Genomic DNA, 19,568 nt, shown 5'->3' on the forward strand with positions numbered 1-19,568 from the left:
TTCTCCCTCCATCTAATTTTTCCTCAAGTGAAGTGCATACCTTTCAAATTATAAACTTCCTACTTGTCCTAGGAAAATCCTCACTGTATAAATAATTGAACTCATCTGCTGTGAACACAAGTATTCTTTCTCTAGCAGTCTAAAATATATGCCTAAATACACATCTTGTACTTAGTGCTTTAAATAGTAATTACTCCCGTGAAGTCACTGGAAGCCCTTAAAAGGATTTGACAGTTTCCCCACAATCTTTCAGTGAATGTAGTAGCTGGGCTGTGCAGGGCTGCATCCACTGATAATTCAGCAGCTGAGGAACTCAGCAAAGCCTGCTCCAAACTTCTCAGCTGTTGACAGGCTTGACTTGCTGAGAACACTGGTTAAATATAGCACAAGAGAGCTGAGCTCAACAAAGTCATTGCTGTAACACTGTGTGAAGAGACCAGAAGAGGGGAAACACAATCTGAGAACTAAACTGCCAAAGCCTAACACCACCTAGCAACAGTTGAAAAAACTTTTAAACAAAAGTCTGGGTGAGACACAGACAGAGTATTCCTCCTACTTCTCCTGCCTGGGATTTCTGCGAGAAGCAGCTCTGGTATTCTGTTCTCTACCCCATTTCCTTCAGTTCTTCAGCTGCTGGTAGACTTAGAAAAGGGGGAAAAGTTTCTCTCTTTGTGTTCCTCTGGGCTGGATCAGTCTGTTACTGTGGTAGTGCTGTGGGACGAACTACTGTGATCTTGCGGTGTAAAGGATATATTCCTAGGTTCGTGTTGCTGACAGGTAAGACTGAGCTAACAACTCCAATGCATTTTTTTTAAAAGAAGTGCTTTTCTTTTCTAATGACTATTGTGTCTTTCCTTCTATAAATAATATTCTAGGAAACTGGGATAAAAATTTTAGGTTTTATTTTTACACTTTCATTGCAGCAGAACATTACTGAAATAACTTTTACAGTTCTTAGAACGAGCATATTAAAGCAGCTAGTAGCAATATGAGAAGAAATGCGTGTAGATTTTGACACGTATCTTGCTTATACCTGCTTACATGCTGACAGAAGACAAACCAACATTTAGGAGTAGAATACCTATCATCCTTTACCACTGGTTGTCTAGCTGCTATTGAAAATAGTGACAGCCTGGGTGACAAGTAAGAGGAAATAGCCATTCAGTAACTGAATTAACTGAATATTTTGTGACCCAGCGCATTTGTACTTTTTGTTTCCATACTAACTTTCAGCACACAGGCACACCTGGTGCTTTCCGTGCTATCCCTGGGACTATAGCTCTTGGTTCTTCCTCTTACAGTTATTTACATAGAGCAAACATTAATCTCTGTTCGACTGATCAGCTGTATAATGCAACCATCCTAAAGACTGACCTTATGTTTATTGTGCCCAGGTGTGCTTGAGCTGGGTCAGTGTTGTTAAAGTCTTTGTTTCTTTTAGAAAAATATATGAGAAACCAGTTCTCAGATGTTTTACCCTGACAGCAGAATGGGAGCCTGTTTGTCTGTTGGAAATGCATATCCTGTGATTCCATAACGGTCACATAATTTAAGGGGGGAATTGCTTAGTATGATTTGCTTTATCTACACTGACAAAAGCCAATCGATCAATCGAAGAGTGAGTCCCCCCACCCCATCTTTTAAAGCCATTTTCTCCAAACAAAAGATATCTAGTATGTATGAATTTTTTAAAGATGTACTGGTTGTGAATTTGTATTCAATGTGAATTCAGTTATGAAGGCAAAGATTTAAAGAATGCACTTAACTCGTCTAAAAACCCTGTTCACAGATATATGTAGAATTGTCTCAGATGAAAAATATTTATCCTAAAGAAGGAATGGACTGACCGTCTCGATGCTGTCTGTGGTGTTTGACACTTAGTCTGTGGCCTCTGGGGCTGTCTCAGGAAGATGAGAAGGTCTTGCTTTGGATAAATAATTTTAGTTTCATCTCTGCATACTAAATAATTACATCAATACCACATCTTAGCAGTGACATGCTTAGAGACTGGATGAAGTTAAAATACTCTGACGCAGTTTTCACTTGGTGGCTGAGCATGTAACTGCCTGTGAAACAATAAGATAAATGAAGTTTTAGGATGGAGGAAAATTCTTAAAAGGAAAAATAATATAGTTTACATTTTATTTCATGAGGGGCACACTACTTAATCACTAAATTGGAATGCTTCTTGGTGGCTGTGATTTGATGTGATGATCATAACTGTGGAATTACTACAGCACTATGGTATCCCAAATCTAAATCTCGAAAGGAAACTTTGGTATTACTTTTTAATATGGACATATCCTGAGAAAGTTTTTTTTGGTAAGGAAGCTGTACAGTGAGAACTAAAATTGGGACAATATAATTTGTGCAGTTTTTGTCATCTTGACATTAGAGTAAAAATTACTGTTTCTTCTTTTGGCTGAGTTAACTGGCAAACAATAAACTGTGGAGAAATGGCAGCTTTGACCTTTTAAATATATAGAGGTGAAAAAACCTGGGAAAATGCTATGCTAATTATTGACCGGGTTTTGCTTTTTGTTGTTGCTAAGCATAATATATGGCTTTACTGCTTTTCTTTCAAAATTTACTTCTTTTAGCAAAGGTTTTAAAAACAGAAGGCAAATTTATTATCCTGATAACTGTCCCATGAAGTGACTTTTGAATAGCCTGATAGCGACTTCCAACTCTAACATACGGATTTGTGGTTTTACATACATCTGTCTTCCTTTCCACTTCAAAATGGAGGAGGAGGCTAAAATTACTCTTCTCAACAGGTGTCCACAAAGAGGCTCTGGGATTTTCCTATCAAATCTGTGGAATATGTAATGTGGCTATTCAACAGATGGTTTCATATTTGAAGACTAGCCAATTCTACTAATGACTACAGTGAAACCAAGCTCAATTGTATATCAAATCAAAAAGTAATTTTGGTTTTGGCGATACACTCCATTGTAGAGACTTTCTTGGAGGACAAGTAGACATAGCATACCCATTTATTTTCCCTATTATTTTGATTTTGTTTATATTCCTATAACTGTAGAATGAATGTCGCCTTTCACGGTGCTAAAGACTGTGTGTTCCTCCCAATCTGAATCCACCTCCAGTTCTGCCTATGGCTCATTCTTTCACCTTCATTACATCAATATAATAATTTATAGCTGCTTTTAGCCAATCTAGCCACAGCTAAAGTAATAAGCTTAACTGAGTGTTTTGTCATCACCTCAGTCTTTCAGTCTCTTTATAGAACGTCTGGTTCTTTTTAACACCAAATTCAAAGACTTGAAATTCATCTTCAAAACTCAGCACTGCTCTGTCCCTACTTACATCTGCACTGATTTTCCCATCCTCCTCCTGCTTATATGTGGTCAACTACTAAGCTTCTGCTCTGGTGTTAACTGGACAATCCTCTGTGCCACCACCTCTAGTAAGTTTGAAATTGACCTAATGACATATGACTTTTCTACAGTGCCTCTCACTGTAGCACCTGACACTAACATCATGGAAGGACTAAACTGGTTCAGCTAACACAGCTGTGTCGACCAAGGTAGAGCTCCTGAAGATAGAGCTATTCTTCCCGGAAGCAGCTTATGAAGTGAGCATAAGCATATTGGGAAATCTCTACTTTTACTGGTATGCCCTGTTTTGTTCCTCTGGGTCACAGTATCACCAGTGTAGCCATTTCCTTACTAAAAACTTCTTACTGATACAAGTTTATCGGTAAAACTCCTAATACAGGATCTTTCTTTTGGCACAGATTCCACACATGCTTAATCCAAGGTTTTTGGGAATCTCATCTAACTCATTTGATGTGCCCCCAGGCATAAATTAAGAATGTGTCTCAGAGCTGTGCTGAGTCAGAGGTCAGGTTTATGCCACTGAATTCAGAATGAGATGTCCTTTTAGTTTAATAAGATCAGATCTTAGTGTTCAGTAATTAACATATAAATTTCCCAGTCCCCTCAAGAGCATTTAACAAAATGGATCATCTATATTCCTGTCCAAATATTTTTTTTCCTAAGAGACATTTTACTTTTCTGTTAATTTCCTGTTTCTTCCCTTCCTTTCTCAAGGTCTGTTGTTGCAGTTTGACATACTGTTATAATAAATAAACTGAATTTGGGATCGGGGATTTTGTCCTTCTATGTGTCTAAAATGCCATTTAGAGAAAGAGAGCTACAATATTGTGAAGAAGTTAGATGAAACAACAAAACAAAGGAGAAGGAACTCCATCTGTTCTTACTTCTTTTTTTTCACCGATAATACTTAGTATATAACACCTAAGAACTGAAAGCTAGAAAGATAAAATAGTGTATGAGATAAAATATTGATGGACTGTTGTGTAGGAAGGTTTAAATATTTCTTTACAAAAAGCACAAACAGCTATAATTCTCAGCTTCATCATCTTATCCTGGTGTTCTTCATTTAGCTTTTTTCTTTTGATATCTCTTAGTGTTTCTGCTGAAAGTTGTTTCCTAATTTTATACAGAATACTGGGAATTTTGTGGGGAAATACAAGCTTTTGATATTGGAAGATATTGGATAATTTAGGAAACAATTGTTTCATAAAGAATTAAGATTTCTTAGCCTCTCTTTTTGCTCATCTGGTAGCTAGTATTTGTACTGAGTTAGTGATCCTAGGAAAAGAAAGCATTTATAACACATCCCTTTAGTTATTTGGGGGGTACTGGTGTCCAAAGGACAGGAACAATTGTGCCTGTTTCCTGTTCAGGAGAGGTAGTGGGAGTCTCTGATAATATTGGAGATTGTGTGACACCTACTATATTTGTGAAAATTGTGCCTTTCTGGATACTTGATTAGATTTTTTTCTTTTATTTTGGGTCTTTTCACCTACTCGTTCAGCTTCTATAGATAATCTGCACTTGCTGTATTCCTTTTTATTCTTACCATCATAGCAAAATAAGTGCTAATATCAATGGAAACACAAAGTCCATTGGGACAGGTGTTTTCTTTAAAAAAAAAAGTTTGGGATGGCTTTGCCTTATCATTCTTTCTGCTTTAGTTGGACTTTTCTCTCTAAATCTTTTCCACAAGTAAAGCATGAAATTGCTAACTCTAAAGATTATATGTAAGATTACATAGGTTGTAGTGTCCTCCAAAATAGTTTACACGCTTCACAAATATAGAGACAATTCCTACAATTAAGAGGATATATCCTGAAAATGCAATTGCATCTTAGTTTGAAATCATTCTTCTATAGGTATACAGCTGTTAAAATACGTGATTTATCCTAAGCTGTTTAGCAAGTAGTAGAGAATGGGACAAACACATCCGAAGCACAGGGAAATAGACTGGAGCTTGTACTTTTTCCCTTAAATGGGCAACCCTTCTAGTTCCAGTTAGCTGACACAAGCAAAGGGGTGTGTGAGTCTAAAGATTGCTGTATGTTGTCCAAATGAGTTTCATTTCAAAGCTGATAAAATGGCAATTAAAATCTTAATTATCTGTGATGCTGCCGGACTCATCCAGATATAAAAGGGGTTTCAGAACAGGAGCAAAAACACTGATGAATGTTTTCAAATCAAACTTTTTCAGTCTGATTTATAAACTTTCAAAGATCTCTAATACAATAAGGGTTGCTTTCTTTGCTTTTCTTTTTGGGGAAATGGTGTCAAAAGAGTATAATGTTTTGTGATTTATGCTGTTCAAAAGTTTGTTCCAGTGCATATGTAAAAGTAATATTTAGGAAGCTAAATCCATTTTCTCTCTGAAGTCCACGGTATTTAGAGGCTTGTAGGTTTCGATGGGGGGGAGGTATCTAACTAACTAGTGTGTTCTGGCCGTGGATAGCAAGAGCTACAACTCCACTAGCAAGCTTTGAAAAAAACAGTGAGAAAAAAGTGTATTGTAAAGCAGAAAAGAAATGATTGTAATAACAGAAAATAATTGTTTTAGAAACCAGTTTTGAGGCTGCTTCTATTTAAAAAAAAGTCATTGAAAATGAAAGTTCATGTGCCCTTGGTACAAGAATTTTCATTAGGGTTTATCATACTGCTTGGATTTTTCAGAAAGTACAAAGCGAATGAACGCAACAGAAAGCAGGAGGCTGCTAACATCAGTGTGATCGAGTTGCTGCCAACTTGCCTTGTTTATCTAAGAGATCTCTGTGAAAATAAGGTCTTTCCCACACACGCATGAGTCATAGGATGTAATGGGACTACGCAGGCTTGCTTCAGCTTTCTAATACACACATATCTAAACTAACCTGTTTTAGTGCCTGTTCCTGTAACTAAATGAGATCTCGTTTGACAACAGGAAGGGAGAAGTGGTGGTGAGTTCATGGTGCTATTTCAGTGCAATAACCTGAATGCTAAGGAAACGATGCAATTTCCATTTATTGGGAAAACTGCAGTTACTGTGACAACAAATATACACTAAAGAAAAACATGTACGGTTTATCCTCAACTTCAAATTTGTGAATGTAGTACATACGATATTCATAAAAACTCTATCTAGTTATGTGACTCAAAGAACACTCTTAATTCTAAAATATATAATCAAGATTGTTGAAAAAATATCCCTTTTAAAGTCATAAACAAGGACATAAATGGAAGGGTGGCAAATGACATGTGGTTAACCATTACTGGGCTGACAAAAAAAAAGACATATATTTCTCATGCTAAAGCTATTCAGTTTCTGTGTCTTATCGTTCATACTTATCCCCAAAATCTCACTTGTCTCAACATCTGTAATCACAAAACCTCTTGGATCTAATTTTTAAGGTAAAGGTTACAGTAGTTCTTCTGTTTCTCCTCCTTTTATTCTTCTACATGGATTTCCATAATAAAAAGAAAAATTAATTATATTCCAATAGATAAGAATTTCAGTTCTTCAATCTGTTAAGATTTTTTTACAGAAAAATAATCAGTTCAGTTTTTGATTCTGGGCAGGAGACAGGAGGAAGGGAACAATGCCATGTTAGATGTCCTCGAGCATGCCAAACATAGCGCAGAACAAGTTGTCCCTTCTGCACGGAGGGGGACACATGGCAGCAGAGCTCCTGAGTGCCAGAGGAACCATGTGTTATGAGGCAGCTGGCTATGGAAACCACTGCTGCTTCCAGTGGCAGGGGGCCGGCAGGAGCCAGAAGATAGAATCCAAGTCACAAAAGGCAACCCATTGGAAATAGTAAAAGGCAGGGTTACAGTAGCATGTTCTCTGAATGAGAGCTGCCACTTATGGATTTAGGTGGAAGGAACTGTCAGTCATTCAGTCTCCCTCAAAGTGGGACTAACTCCAGGGTCTGTTCAGGTTGCTCAAGTCTTCAATTATTTTCACTTATCTTGAGTATTTTTAATATGTAACTCTTCTCAGGTCTTACATCTTATTTGAATCACAAAGTTTTGAACATGGCTGAATGAGAAATATTTTGCCGGTGCACCAAAATCCATACACGGAATAAAAGATGGCTGGAGAGATGGTTGATAGTAACATAAATCAACAGGCCTTTGGCTCTTCCAAAATTGCAGAAGAAGCAATGTCTGTAGGGGCTTTTGGATTGAATTTGTTATGCTTCATGTGTTTATGCTTCATGCAAAAATCTTGCATGTAATTTTCTGTACTAGTTTACTCCAGCTTTTAGAATGCACACCCTCCTCCTCCTTCTCCCTGCCATATTCTGTTTGAAAGCGAAACATTTAGAATTAGGGTTCCATTAAGGTGCCAGCAATCTGAATTCTGCAAAAGAGTTCTGAAAAAAGGGTTAAGTATGTTTTATCTTTATCTTACCAGGTAGTCCAATAAGCTGAAAAGCTAGCATTAAGATTGTAAGTAATAAGCAAATAAGGAATGAAAACAGAGGTGCTGCTTTTGAGGAAGGAAACCCTGGAGATGGCTTCCACTGCTATTCTTACTGAACATCTCTTTTCAATTGAATCCTAATCAGGAACAGAGCATGATGCACATATGGCAAACAGGACTTCTGGATGGAGTTCTGGTTAACTCGAGACTAAAGTGGGCTCATTTGGGTTAGAAAAGCCCTTGCTTGTGGAAGCATCTCAGTTTACCTCGTGGTAATTACTGTAGCATGAAGCAACAATAAAGTACTGTCCTTGTAGCACTCAAAAAGATGTGGCAGGCAGTCTTTCCATGTAGATTTCTCATAACTATTAAGAATAACCACTGAAGACATATCTGTCTTCTCTTTTGATCAATCTGCAAGTAATGTTTCTGAAACTGGATTCTGTAACTGAAATTTTGCCATCCTCAGTAGAGATGAGTGGGAAAAGTTGAGGAAATTCGCACAGCCAGTGGAGTATAGAGGTCTGAGATCCCATCGTACTTGTCTAGACCAAACTCAGCACTTGCTGCAGAGAGGAGCAACTTGAGGAGCTAATACGACTTGCACACTGGGGGTTAGGTTAGTGATGCACTGGGGGTTAAGTTAGTGAGAAAGTTAGTGTGATTTAGGAAGAAGGGGTCGTGCTCTGAAAGACACCAGGATGGGCTAGGAAAGAAAAGACATGCTTAAAAAAATGCCCAAGGCAGGGCCTCTAAACCATGGGTTAACCAGATAATGGTATCTTTAACTACCCTGCCTTGAATCTATATGGGCAGTGGTTTTAAAAGGAGCTTATAAGTTAGAGGAGAAAAACCCAAACTAAACTGATGTTCTTAAACCCAAAATTATTTTAGATCAGCTTTTTATTAGAAAGATGGAGGGGATGCAGTGTAAGTACCCTTCATAGAGAATTTGGTCTCTTTATAAATGGAAACACACAACATGATTGCTGTGGTGTGTGGGGGGCCAGAAGGACGTGTTCAGAGCCCTCGGTGTGACAGTGACACAGCTGCCTAGCTCTGAGAAAACAAATTCCCTGCAGTCGTACTAGTTTCTAGCCCCTTATCAGTATCACTGCCAGCCACACAACCTTTATCACCACAGGTCTCTGAGAACTAATGAAGTGATGGAAAAATATGTGATGTTAGCTTTAGACAGCGTAATGAGTTTCTGCTTAGCTTAAATAGCACAATGGAAACACAGGAAAATATCAGAAATAAACAAAATAATCTACATAAATGTTCAGTGAATACCCTGAATGTAACACAACAGTTTGTAACAGTTTGTTAAGGAATAAGTAGAGCGGGAACAATTCTGCAGGCTACTGCTGTGAACTCAAAAAATCCTTCCAAGACAGCAGTGAGTGTCTAAAATAGGGCAAGCATAACCACACACAAAGAGGGTTGATTTAGATACCTCCAGCATTAGTTGTATAAACAAAGACTAAATCACACTGCAGGGGACAGGCTGTAAGAGTGACAGCACATCTGATAGATTGGTTATTAATCAGTAACACTTTGCTAAATTCAGATTCCCTCTCCAAAAATTCATGCCATGTTTTAATTTTGTTGTTATCCCTTTCAAATAATGTTACCTTAAAATGCATTGTGCTAGGTATGACACCAGAGGAGAGGAAGGCTGATTAAATGGCTGGCTTTCACATTGGTAACCCCCGTATGAGTCTTAGTAAGTTATTTACTTCTACACTTTTAATGACACCTGGGATGTTACAAGAATAAATATAGGAGTGACTTTGACACCCTGAAATTTGCAGTATTGAAAATCATGTCAACAGCTTTGAATAAGGAGTCTTAAATAGCCCTCCTTGGAAACCAGATTCTACTGGAAGAAGTAGGAATAGAAGTTGAATTAGTCTGAATGACAAGAATATATATATTTAGAGGAGGTCCCTAGAAGGAAGCATAGCTGTGTCCTCAATTGCAGGTAACAAGAAATCAGCCATACTGGTAAAGCATAGCAGAAAAATGAAAGAGGAGGACCAGGGATGTGACCAGGAAGCTGTGAGAACAAAACAATACCAGAACATAAACCAAACTAGTGTCAATCCTAAGGTGATTCAGGAAAAAAAAACCATTCCCTCAGGTCTAGTTGTACCAGTAGTGATTCATAGGGCAAAGATGGTGGTGTCAGCTTGCGAGCTTGTTATTTTTGGAGTTATCAGGACAAGCCCTGCGGTACAAGGAGGGGGCTGCTGGGGACAAAAACACCTTGGAGGAAGAAGGATCTTTGAGGGAAGGGGTGGCCAGGTGGTGACTTCCTAAATTAGCTGGTGGTGGGGCAGGCCTGGAGCCTCTGTGGGGCTGGAGGAGGCCACACGAACCCACATGCTGGCAGGGAGAAGAGGGAGCGCCTGGAAACCAGAGATGTCCTGCAGTTCTGCCTGTCTCCTGCAGGGTCAGCAAACAGCCAGCGTCTCCAGTCCTGCCCGCCTTGTTCAAGCAATGGCGGCAGCTCAGATGAATCGCTTGGCAACTGAGATTTTTGATAATGATTTACCCTAGGGATTAAGTTGCCATTCCACGACTCTCAGCCTTAGTTAAAACCAGAGAAAATTAGAAAAAATTCCAGTCCTGATGGCTTCAGGAGTGTTGAGGTCTGTGAGTTCTAAATGATTTGATGCTGTGATGTATTGCTTAGAAATCTGAAACACAACTTTGGAAGATTATCTCAAGATTTTGACTGTGTGTGATTGGCAATACCAGTAAACAGAAGGGACAGTGAGTCCGAGAGCAGGCAAAGTACCACACTCACGTATGTGCCATGGCACAGAAGAGGCATACCAAGGTTTTCAGCCATAGCTGCTGAAAGACCATTGAAGGCGATGTAGAATCATAGAATGGCCTAGGCTGGAAGGGACCTTAGAGATCATCTAGTCCCACCTCCCTGTCATGGGCAGGGACGCCACCTCTCGACTAGAGCAGGCGACACATGGGGACTGAGCGGGAATCGAACCTGCGACCTCAGTGTTGGTCATTGTTGCCAGCACCGCGCTCAAACCACTGAGCTAACTGGCCCCCTACTGAGCTATCTGACCCCCTACCACATCATGTTCCGCAATGATGTAACAGCAGTGGCAACTGCAAAGGCATGGCTACAATTAGTCCAGATCAAAGTAGGAGGTCTGGAAATTATTTTTTAGTTTACCTGAGAGCCTTTCCAGGAGAAAGAGGATGGAGTAATAAATGACCCTTCCTTGGATTTCATGAAGATGAGGTCAGGTCTTTACTCAGAACTTCCCCTGCTAATTTGTCAGCAGTCTTGGTTAATAGGGGAGGTCCCAGATGACTGTAGGCTTGCCAGTGTGACACCTATCTACAGAAAGAACCAGAAGGATGATCCAGAGAACTATAGGCCTGTCAGCCTGACCTCAGTACCAGGGAAAATTATGGAGTGGTTCATCTTGAGTGCACTCATACGGCATGTGCAGGATAACCAGGGGATCAGGCCCAGCCAGCATGGGTTCATGAAAGGCAGGTCCTGCTTGATGAACCTGATCTCCTTCTATGACCAGGTGACCACCTAGTGGATGAGCGAAAGGCTGTGGATGTTGTTTACTTGTACTTCTGTAAAGTCTTTGCCACTGTCTCCCACAGCATTCTGCTGGAGAAGCTGGAGGCTCATGGTTTAAACAGGTAAAAAACTGTGTGGATGGCTGAGCCCAGGGAGTTGTCGTGAACAGAGTTGGTGGCCAGTCATAAGCAGTGTTCCCCAGGGCTCAGTTTTGAAGGCAGCCTTGTTTAACATCTTTATCAAGGATCTGGGTGAGGGGATTGAATGCACCCTCAGTGATATTGCAAATGACACCAAACTGAGTGGGACTGTTGATCTGCTGGAGGGCAGGAAGGCTCTTCAGAGGGATCTGGACAGGTTGGATCAGTGGGCTGAGGCCAATTTTATGAAGTTTAACAGGGCCAAGGGCCAGATCCCGCACTTGGCTCACAACCACCCCAGGCAATGCTACAGGCTTGTGGAAGAGTGCCTGGAAAGGTGTCCTGCAAAAAAGGACCTGGGGCTGTTGGTCAGCAGCCAGCTGAACATGAGCCAGCAGTGTGCCCAGGTGGCCAAGAAGGTCAACTGCATCCTGGCCTGTATCACGAATAGTGTGGCCAGCAGGAGTAGGGAATTGGTCGTACCCCTGTACTCAGCGCTGGTGAGGCCACACTCCGAATCCTGTGTTCAGTTTTGGGCCCCTCACTACAGGAAAGACATTGAGGTGCTGGAGCATATCCTAAGAAGGCCAATGAAGCTGGTGAAGGGTGTAGAGCACAAGTCTTATGAGGAGCAGCTGAGGGAACTGGGGTTGTTTAGCATGGAGAAAGGAGGCTGAGGGGAGACCTTACTGGTCTCTACAACTACCTGAAAGGAGGTTGTAATGAGGTGGGTGTTGGTCTCTTCTCTTAAGTTACTAGCAATAGGACAAGAGAAGATGGGCTCAAGTTGTGCCAGGGAAGGTTAAGATTAAATATTAGGGAAAAATTTTTTACTGAAAGAATGGTGAGGCATTGGAACAGACTGCCCAAGGCAGTGGTGGAGTCACCATCCCTGCAGGTGTTCAAAAAACGTGTAGATGTGGCAGTTCGGGGTGTAATTTAGTGGTCATAGTGGTGGTGGGTTGACAGTTGGACTTGATCTTAGAGGTCTTTTCCAACCTTAATGATTCTGTAAAACATGTGAAATGTAGAAGTCCAAGCAACTGCCCATGTACTTGGGTGTACCAGCATACGCTGCATAGGGAGAAAACTGCTCTGCATGTCCTGCTCTGCTGGGAAAGGTAGAGAAAGGTCTAATCCTCCCTTGGGGCATGATGAAGGGAAGTGTTGCTGGAGGTTAAGGAACACATACCTACCAAAAAGGGGTAAGGGAGAGTGGAAAATGAAAGTCTCCCGGGGGGGTTATGTTAGCTGCAAGAAAGTGGAGTGGAAAAGAAAAGAAGGCAGTGGCACACTTTCACATGATCCCAGCTAACTTTAGGAAATCAGTTAATTTCACTCTAAAATAGGTCCCCACAGTAGCAACATTCTGAAGACTCAAAAAATGCATTTCATACACATTACAGTGCTGTACTGAAATGTAGCAGCATTTCAGCAAGAGATGTAGCATTGTGGAGTGGAGTTTCTCCCCCCATGTACAACAGTAGCACCCATGGTCTTACAAAGTCATGTGATTCTTTAGCAGCCCATGAGTTCAAAAGGTTTGTTTAAAGTCTCCCATTATATTATAGTATATCAGGTTTGGGATTTTTTTCAATTTAGTTTTTTTATTTTTTGTGGGGTTTATTTTTTTTCATTTTTCTTTTTAGTAAAAGAACAAAGTTAAACCCTCAGGGTTTTAGACCTGCTATCTCAAGGCTGAACATAATATCTAATCTCTGAGGTCCCATGGACAGCCTACTTCATTGTTGTTCTCCTGATGTGAAAACAAAGGACTCTGAGAAACAGACAGCTAGTAACTTCGTTTCAGGGTGGTTATTTGGTTGCTTCTTCAATCAGGCAGCTTGAGATACTTGAAAACAACTCAGTGTATCTCCCCCAGAGGATACTTATACGTTGCATCTCTGATGTGTCTAAGCTCCCTTGGCCTCTGTCCAGGAACATCCAGATTTCCTGACTCATGGCAATGTACCCTGTCTGGTTGTACTTCATTAGCAGCAACTCAAAAATCAGAACAGTATTCTGCTATTGCATAAGTTTTTCCAAGCAGTAAACAATAACATGCCACCACAAACTTTATTACATTTATCGTGGGGTTCAAGATCCAGAAGAGACTGCTGTTTATTATTTTCTTCAATGTCAACCCAAAAAGACTCTAAGATGTTATTCTTTAATAAATAAATGCAGGATAAGCTTAGTATCTTGTTAATTAAATGTTCTAAAAAGGAAGAATAAATGATACAGAAGCTAGAATAAGCAAATAATTTTTCTTCCAGCTGAGAAATGTGGTTATGATTTTTTATTGTAATTTCAATTTTATTGTTATATCAGCACTTATACAATAAAACGATGAGGGTAAATTTAAAGCTACAGAAGCTGAAAACAATTTTCAGTTAAAATTACACTTTTTAGTTGTAACATACCTTTCAGTAAGTCCTATTCTAAGTAGCTCTTCCTTACTTGCATCTCAAGCATTTGTTTAAAACATTTTAAAAACAGTAGCATTATCAACTGCCTCAAAGCAGGTTTGAAAATAAACAGTCCATGACTATTACTGGGATTCATCAAAAGAAAACTCTGTCTGACTCTAAAATCTATTTTGGAGCTTTGACTGCCCCACTCCCTTGCTTGTGGCATGATGCAGCTGCTCTTTCTTTAATATTTTTGCTGACAGCTACAGCTGACAGATAACATTTCAGTTCATCCCAACATCAACCCTGTCTCAAGGCTCCCTTACTTAGGCTGAAATTGCTGCCTTCCTCATGGTTTTACCTGCATCACAGTTCAACTCTGCAATCCTGCAATTATTCATAGCGGTCACTTGTAATGGAGCAGCAGAAAGAGGGCTGCAGTCGGGTCATGTGTTGGAGGAGTGCGTTAGCCATCCCACAGTTGCTAATAGTGCAGCAACAGCTCCGCTTCTTTCCCTCCTCTTCCGTGCTCTTAAGAATACCGGCACCTGAATTGCGGAATAAAACTTATATTGCACACATAGCTATGCAGTATGTCAATAAATATTTTACATTAGTTGTCACTTTATATCTTTTAGTTACCGTTTGTTACTATGGTCAATATAAAAAATATTTTAGAATCATAGAATTATAGAATGGCCTAGGCTGGAAGGGACCTTAGAGATCATCTAATCCAACCTCCCTGCCATGGGCAGGGATGCCTCTCAGCTGTACCAGGTTGCTCAAGGCCTCATCCAGCCTGGCCTTGAACACATCCAGGGAAGGAGCATCCCCAGCTTCTCTGGACAATTTATTCCAAAATCTTGCCACCCTTGTACTGAAGAATTTCTTCCTGACATCCAATCTAAATCTATTTTCCTTTAACTTAAGTCCATTTCCCCTTGCTTGTAAAAGTTGTGCCTCAGCCTTCCTGTAGGTTCCCTTCAGCTATTGGAAGGCAGCTATTAGGTCCCCCCGAAGCCTTCTTTTTTCAAGACTGAACAATCACAGCTCCCACAGCCTGTCCTCGTAGCAGAGGTGCTCCAGCCCCTGGATCATCTCTGTGGTCCTCCTCTGAACTCATTCCAACAGATCCACGTCCCTCTTATGGTGCGAGCACCAAAACTGGACGCAGTATTCAAGGTGGGGTCTCACAAGAGCAGAGTAAAGGAGGAGAATCACCTCTCTTGACCTGCTGACCACACTTCTCTTGATACATCCCAGGATGGGGTTGGCCTTCTGGGCTGCATGAGCGCACTGCTGGCTCATGTTGAGCTTCTCATCTGTCAAAACCCCCAAGTCCTTCTCTTCAGGGCTATTCTAGATCCACTCTGCGCTCGGTTTGTATTTGTGCCTAGGATTAGCTCGACTCAGGTGCCGGACCTTGCATTTTGATTTGATGAACCTGGGCAACCTATTCCAATGCTTCACCACTCTTTCAGTGAAGAAATTTTTCCTGATATCAAGTCTAAAGCTCTCCTGGCACAACTTGAGCCCATTTCTTCTCGTCCTGTTCTTTGTAGTAACTTGGGAGAAGAGACCAACATTGTATATTTTTTTGTATATTTTTAAGGATTCAGTCAAAAGAGATGCATTTTTCAAGTCCTTGATTTACCTCAGCAGTCCACATGATGCATATACATCAAAACAGCCTCGTTTCCTCCTTAAACTGCTATGTTTGTTTCACAACAAAGTAGTCCTTGATTTGAACAGAAACTGCCCACGTGCCCTAAATTCTTTCAGGAACAAATTGGTTATGAATAAATAGAGACTGATGAGTTTTCAGAAGGCTGATGTTCTGAAATATTTTTTCATATATGGAGGGAAATGTACTATTTTTAGGAGGAAAATTGGTCCATATTCAAAAGAAAAGTTATATGCTTTCTGACTCCTAGTTCTGCCCTTGAATATCTGAGGCTATTAGAGGAGAAAATGAAGATTAAGGATACATTTCAGAAGTAGCCGGAATGTAAGAGAGATACCCAAAGAGAAAAGTGGGAAGCAATTATTGCTTAGTCAGTCCTTCAAAGGAGTTCCTAGGGAAGTTAGTTATGATTAAGACACTGCTTTTTTGATTGATGGAGGAATCTAAAAAACTAAAACCAAATAAAAGCTTTGCTATGCTTCTTCAAGATTTTCAGGGAGGCACATTAGTTTTTGTTTGGATCAAATATTTTACTAGACTGCAAAATACTGTTTTTATTATGAGGCCTTTGTAGAAAAATTTAAAGAACAGGAAGACAAGTGGGAGTTTGGAAGCATGAAAGAAAATCCACAAAACAACCCAGAAAGGAAAAGGTCAGAATACTTTATTCTTACAATATAGGGATTAAAACACAGTTTTCCACCTCCCAGGAAAACATTTTAAATACAAGGTGTTCTTTTTGCAGAAAAGAATGTCATCCTTGTATGAGATACTTAAATATTCACCAGAGCAGGAGCTGGCACTTGGGAAGACCTGAAGTTACATGCAAAGTCATAGAGTTGTTCTTGTTCCCTGTAATCCAAAATTCACTCATTTTTATTCAAATACCCATTCTGAATCTTTCAGACAATTTGAACAACTTTTTTATGTATAGTAAGAACTTAAAACACTACTGGACTTGACAGAGAACTGGAACATGAAAAAAGAGAGCAGAGAGACCATTTTCTTATAATTTTTCTGCTTCACTCTGATAGTACCCCTGATTTCTTTTGATGTTAGATGGGGGAAAAAAAAGATTGGAAATAACAAAAGGAACTGTTTCAGCAGTTCATACATTCAATTTTCATTTTTTTGTTTCTCAGAAACTTTATACTGAATTTGATCCAAATGTGCTTCAGAGCACTCAAACTCATGCTTTTAGACAGGATGAATTGTTTACTAGAAGAAATTGCCCAGCATAATTTCAACTGCAGGCTCTAATCAGACTGTTTTCCTTCCAGTCTCTCTGTGGTGAGACTCCTCAAGGGGCAAAGCTTTGGCAGCAGGATGGATGTGTAGCTGTAGCACCAGGAGTTGAGTAAGAAAAGCACATCCTTGAGCCTTTAGAGTTAGTGTGCAGGTATCCTAGCCCTTCTCTAGGCCACAGGAACTGATTTAATGCTGGAGAATGTTGGTATTAACTTCGTATTCCCATTTCTCTCCATAGAGAGAACCTAAATGAGCACAAAGACATCACTGAAAAAAATATCTACCAGTACAAATAAATAATATGGTGTCACTACTGTGAAGAAAGCAATGAACCTAAGTTTTCTGTGAGTCCAATAATGATACTAGATTATGTAGACTTTGACACTTTAAGAAATACCTGCTGTAGGCTCTGTTGTATTTTAATTTTATCTTTGTTGGTACAACTTCCACAGGCTTCTGGAGGATAGCAAAAACTTTGCAGCTCTGTCATACAGTTCAGTGGAATCACCTGGATTTTAACTCTGAGGAGCAGCATTTCATGTGTGTAATCCCTAATATCAAAACAGTTTATTTCTGGAAAGAAGCCTGCCTTGAAGAGCTTGCATTAAAACCCCATTCCAAGGACATCGCAGAAAAGTCTGACTGAGTGTCAGATAGGTTCATCTTAAAAATGCTGTCATAGAGCATTGCAGGCAGGAAAACATAAATTGCATACATTATGTTCTTTTTATATGTTTTCGGAGTGCTGCCAAAATAGGTCATTTGCAGATCAAATAAAAGCAAAAACTTAGCAAGTTTGGCTGAAACCATTATAAGGAATATTTAGAAATTTCTTAGGGCATCTTTGAGAACACATGGTGTATGCTAGCTCACTGATCATGACCATCTCCTTTTTGTATGTACCCTCTAAGAAATCATGAAATCCACCACGAATGAGATGATGAAAGTCAGAACAAACACTACTTCGGATGTTTCAGTTACAGACTGTCAAAGTTTAGGGCAGCCACTCAACTCTGACAGACACTCTGTGTTCCTCGCACCACCCTCCCAGGGAAGGATAACAGGGGAACCAGGCAGAGAGATTTCGAGGTTGGAAAAAAATTGAATCAGTTTAATGAAAAAGAAAATAATACTAACAACAACAATGAAGATGTTGAACTGTATACAGATATATACAAGTATGTAAATAGATTCAAAGACATAGAATATGTTAATACAGAATCTGCACCTTCTGGATGGCAACTAGACCCCAAGCACAAAAGTCCAGACTGGAGAGTGCCCACCCAGATGGGAAGGAACACTGTGATGAGGCCATTTGGGTCACCTGACCCATCCTCTCCTCTCCTTATGCACAGCTGCTCCCCTTTCCCCCTTGTGGTTGCCACCGGTGCCAGGCAGCCCCAGAGAACTTTTATCTTGGTCCTCTCAAACCAGGACACAGACAAAAATATATGAATTTATTTAATAGATCTCTGGTCTTAGTATCTTTAAAAATGCTTCTTTTTGGACAAAGAAGGGAGGGAATGGAGTTTTTTATAAGCAGGCTTATCAATATAGGTATATTCTGAGTCTCATCTATTTAATTCTAGGAAGAATGTCAATGGTTTCAGTAGCTTTCTCTTAATTTTCTTTGTGACTCCTTCCTTCAAGTCATGAGAAACTGGGAAAAATCAAGATGTTCTGTCCAGATACTTTTGTGAGGCTGATACATATTTCTCTGATCTAGAAAATAATCTGAAACACTGGTAATACAGGCACTGGGAGGATTTCTGTTAGTCTCAAGCTTTGTCATAATGTTAGCAAAATACAGCTAATCAACTGGCAATTAAGAGTAGATGAAAATGGGAAGTATAAATGTGAGCCAATATTAAATGTTATATTAAAAGTCAGGCAAGCCAGGTGGCTTAGGAATCTGATGTTAGGCTGGGACATAGAAGAGAAGACATACTACAGAGAAAGCTGATAAGAAGACCCCTATCTAAGTTTGTCTGATGTTTTTCATTAAAAAATCTAGTCTTGTATGAAGCCCAGTTGTTTACAGCTTTGCCAAACTTGAGTTGTTCAGGCTGGATGGCTGGCTGAATCTGACTTGTTTTTGGAAGTTTCAACTAGAATGCTCTGAGCATTTCCAAGAATGAGATGAGAGAAAATTGTTGTTTGCCCACGTGAAAACAATCCCATAACCCTTTTGCTGAAGAGCTTTCATGTCTCCTTTTTCCAGAGTGATGTCCTGAAATTCAGCCAGGGAACTGCACTGTGGTGGCGACGACCTGACTTTTTTCGTCCCTGTGAAAATTATGCCAGGCTAAGAGCCACTAAAAAAAGCATTTAACAGAGGATACCTTGTAGAGATTTATAGCTAACTTCTCAGAATAGCCCACATATACTGATGCTGTCCCAGTTCCTCACATCTCACTGTTGCAGCTGGCTTATGCACAGGTCATTTCCAGAGAGCACCTCCATCTCATGTACTCTTCCCACAGTTGTTTCTTCATCTAATGCTACAGTACTACAGCACAAAAAATAAGGCAAAGACTCTTATTTTTTCTGTTTCATCAATGCTTCCTCAGCAGAACCTGTGCCGTGGTGGGAACATGATTGCTCTTGCTGCTAGGAAGGGACACTGAGAAGGAATAGCACTGTGACAAGCCCTTGTATGAAACCTTTGTACCTGTCAGTCATGATCTCTTTGGTGTTGCCCGTCAACTCTGCCATGGGATGGAAACACTATCTTTAGGAAGGCAGAGGATAAT

At 40.0% G+C, this 19,568-nt stretch overlaps 1 protein-coding gene across 1 annotated transcript in view; it reads left to right on the forward strand.

Moving 5' to 3' along the window:
- Nucleotides 1-569: 569 nt before the first annotated feature.
- The window catches only part of LOC104278003 (filamin-A-interacting protein 1-like), a gene marked incomplete at its 3' end in the record, with an annotated part of 68,507 nt that continues 49,508 nt past the window's right edge, over nt 570-19,568 (forward strand). The window contains exon 1 of the mRNA XM_009874835.1: nt 570-777. The remainder of the gene's footprint in view (nt 778-19,568) is intronic.

Source organism: Apaloderma vittatum, unplaced genomic scaffold, assembly GCF_000703405.1.
Source record: "Apaloderma vittatum isolate BGI_N311 unplaced genomic scaffold, ASM70340v1 scaffold17048, whole genome shotgun sequence".
Classification (NCBI taxonomy): Eukaryota; Metazoa; Chordata; class Aves; order Trogoniformes; family Trogonidae; genus Apaloderma; species Apaloderma vittatum.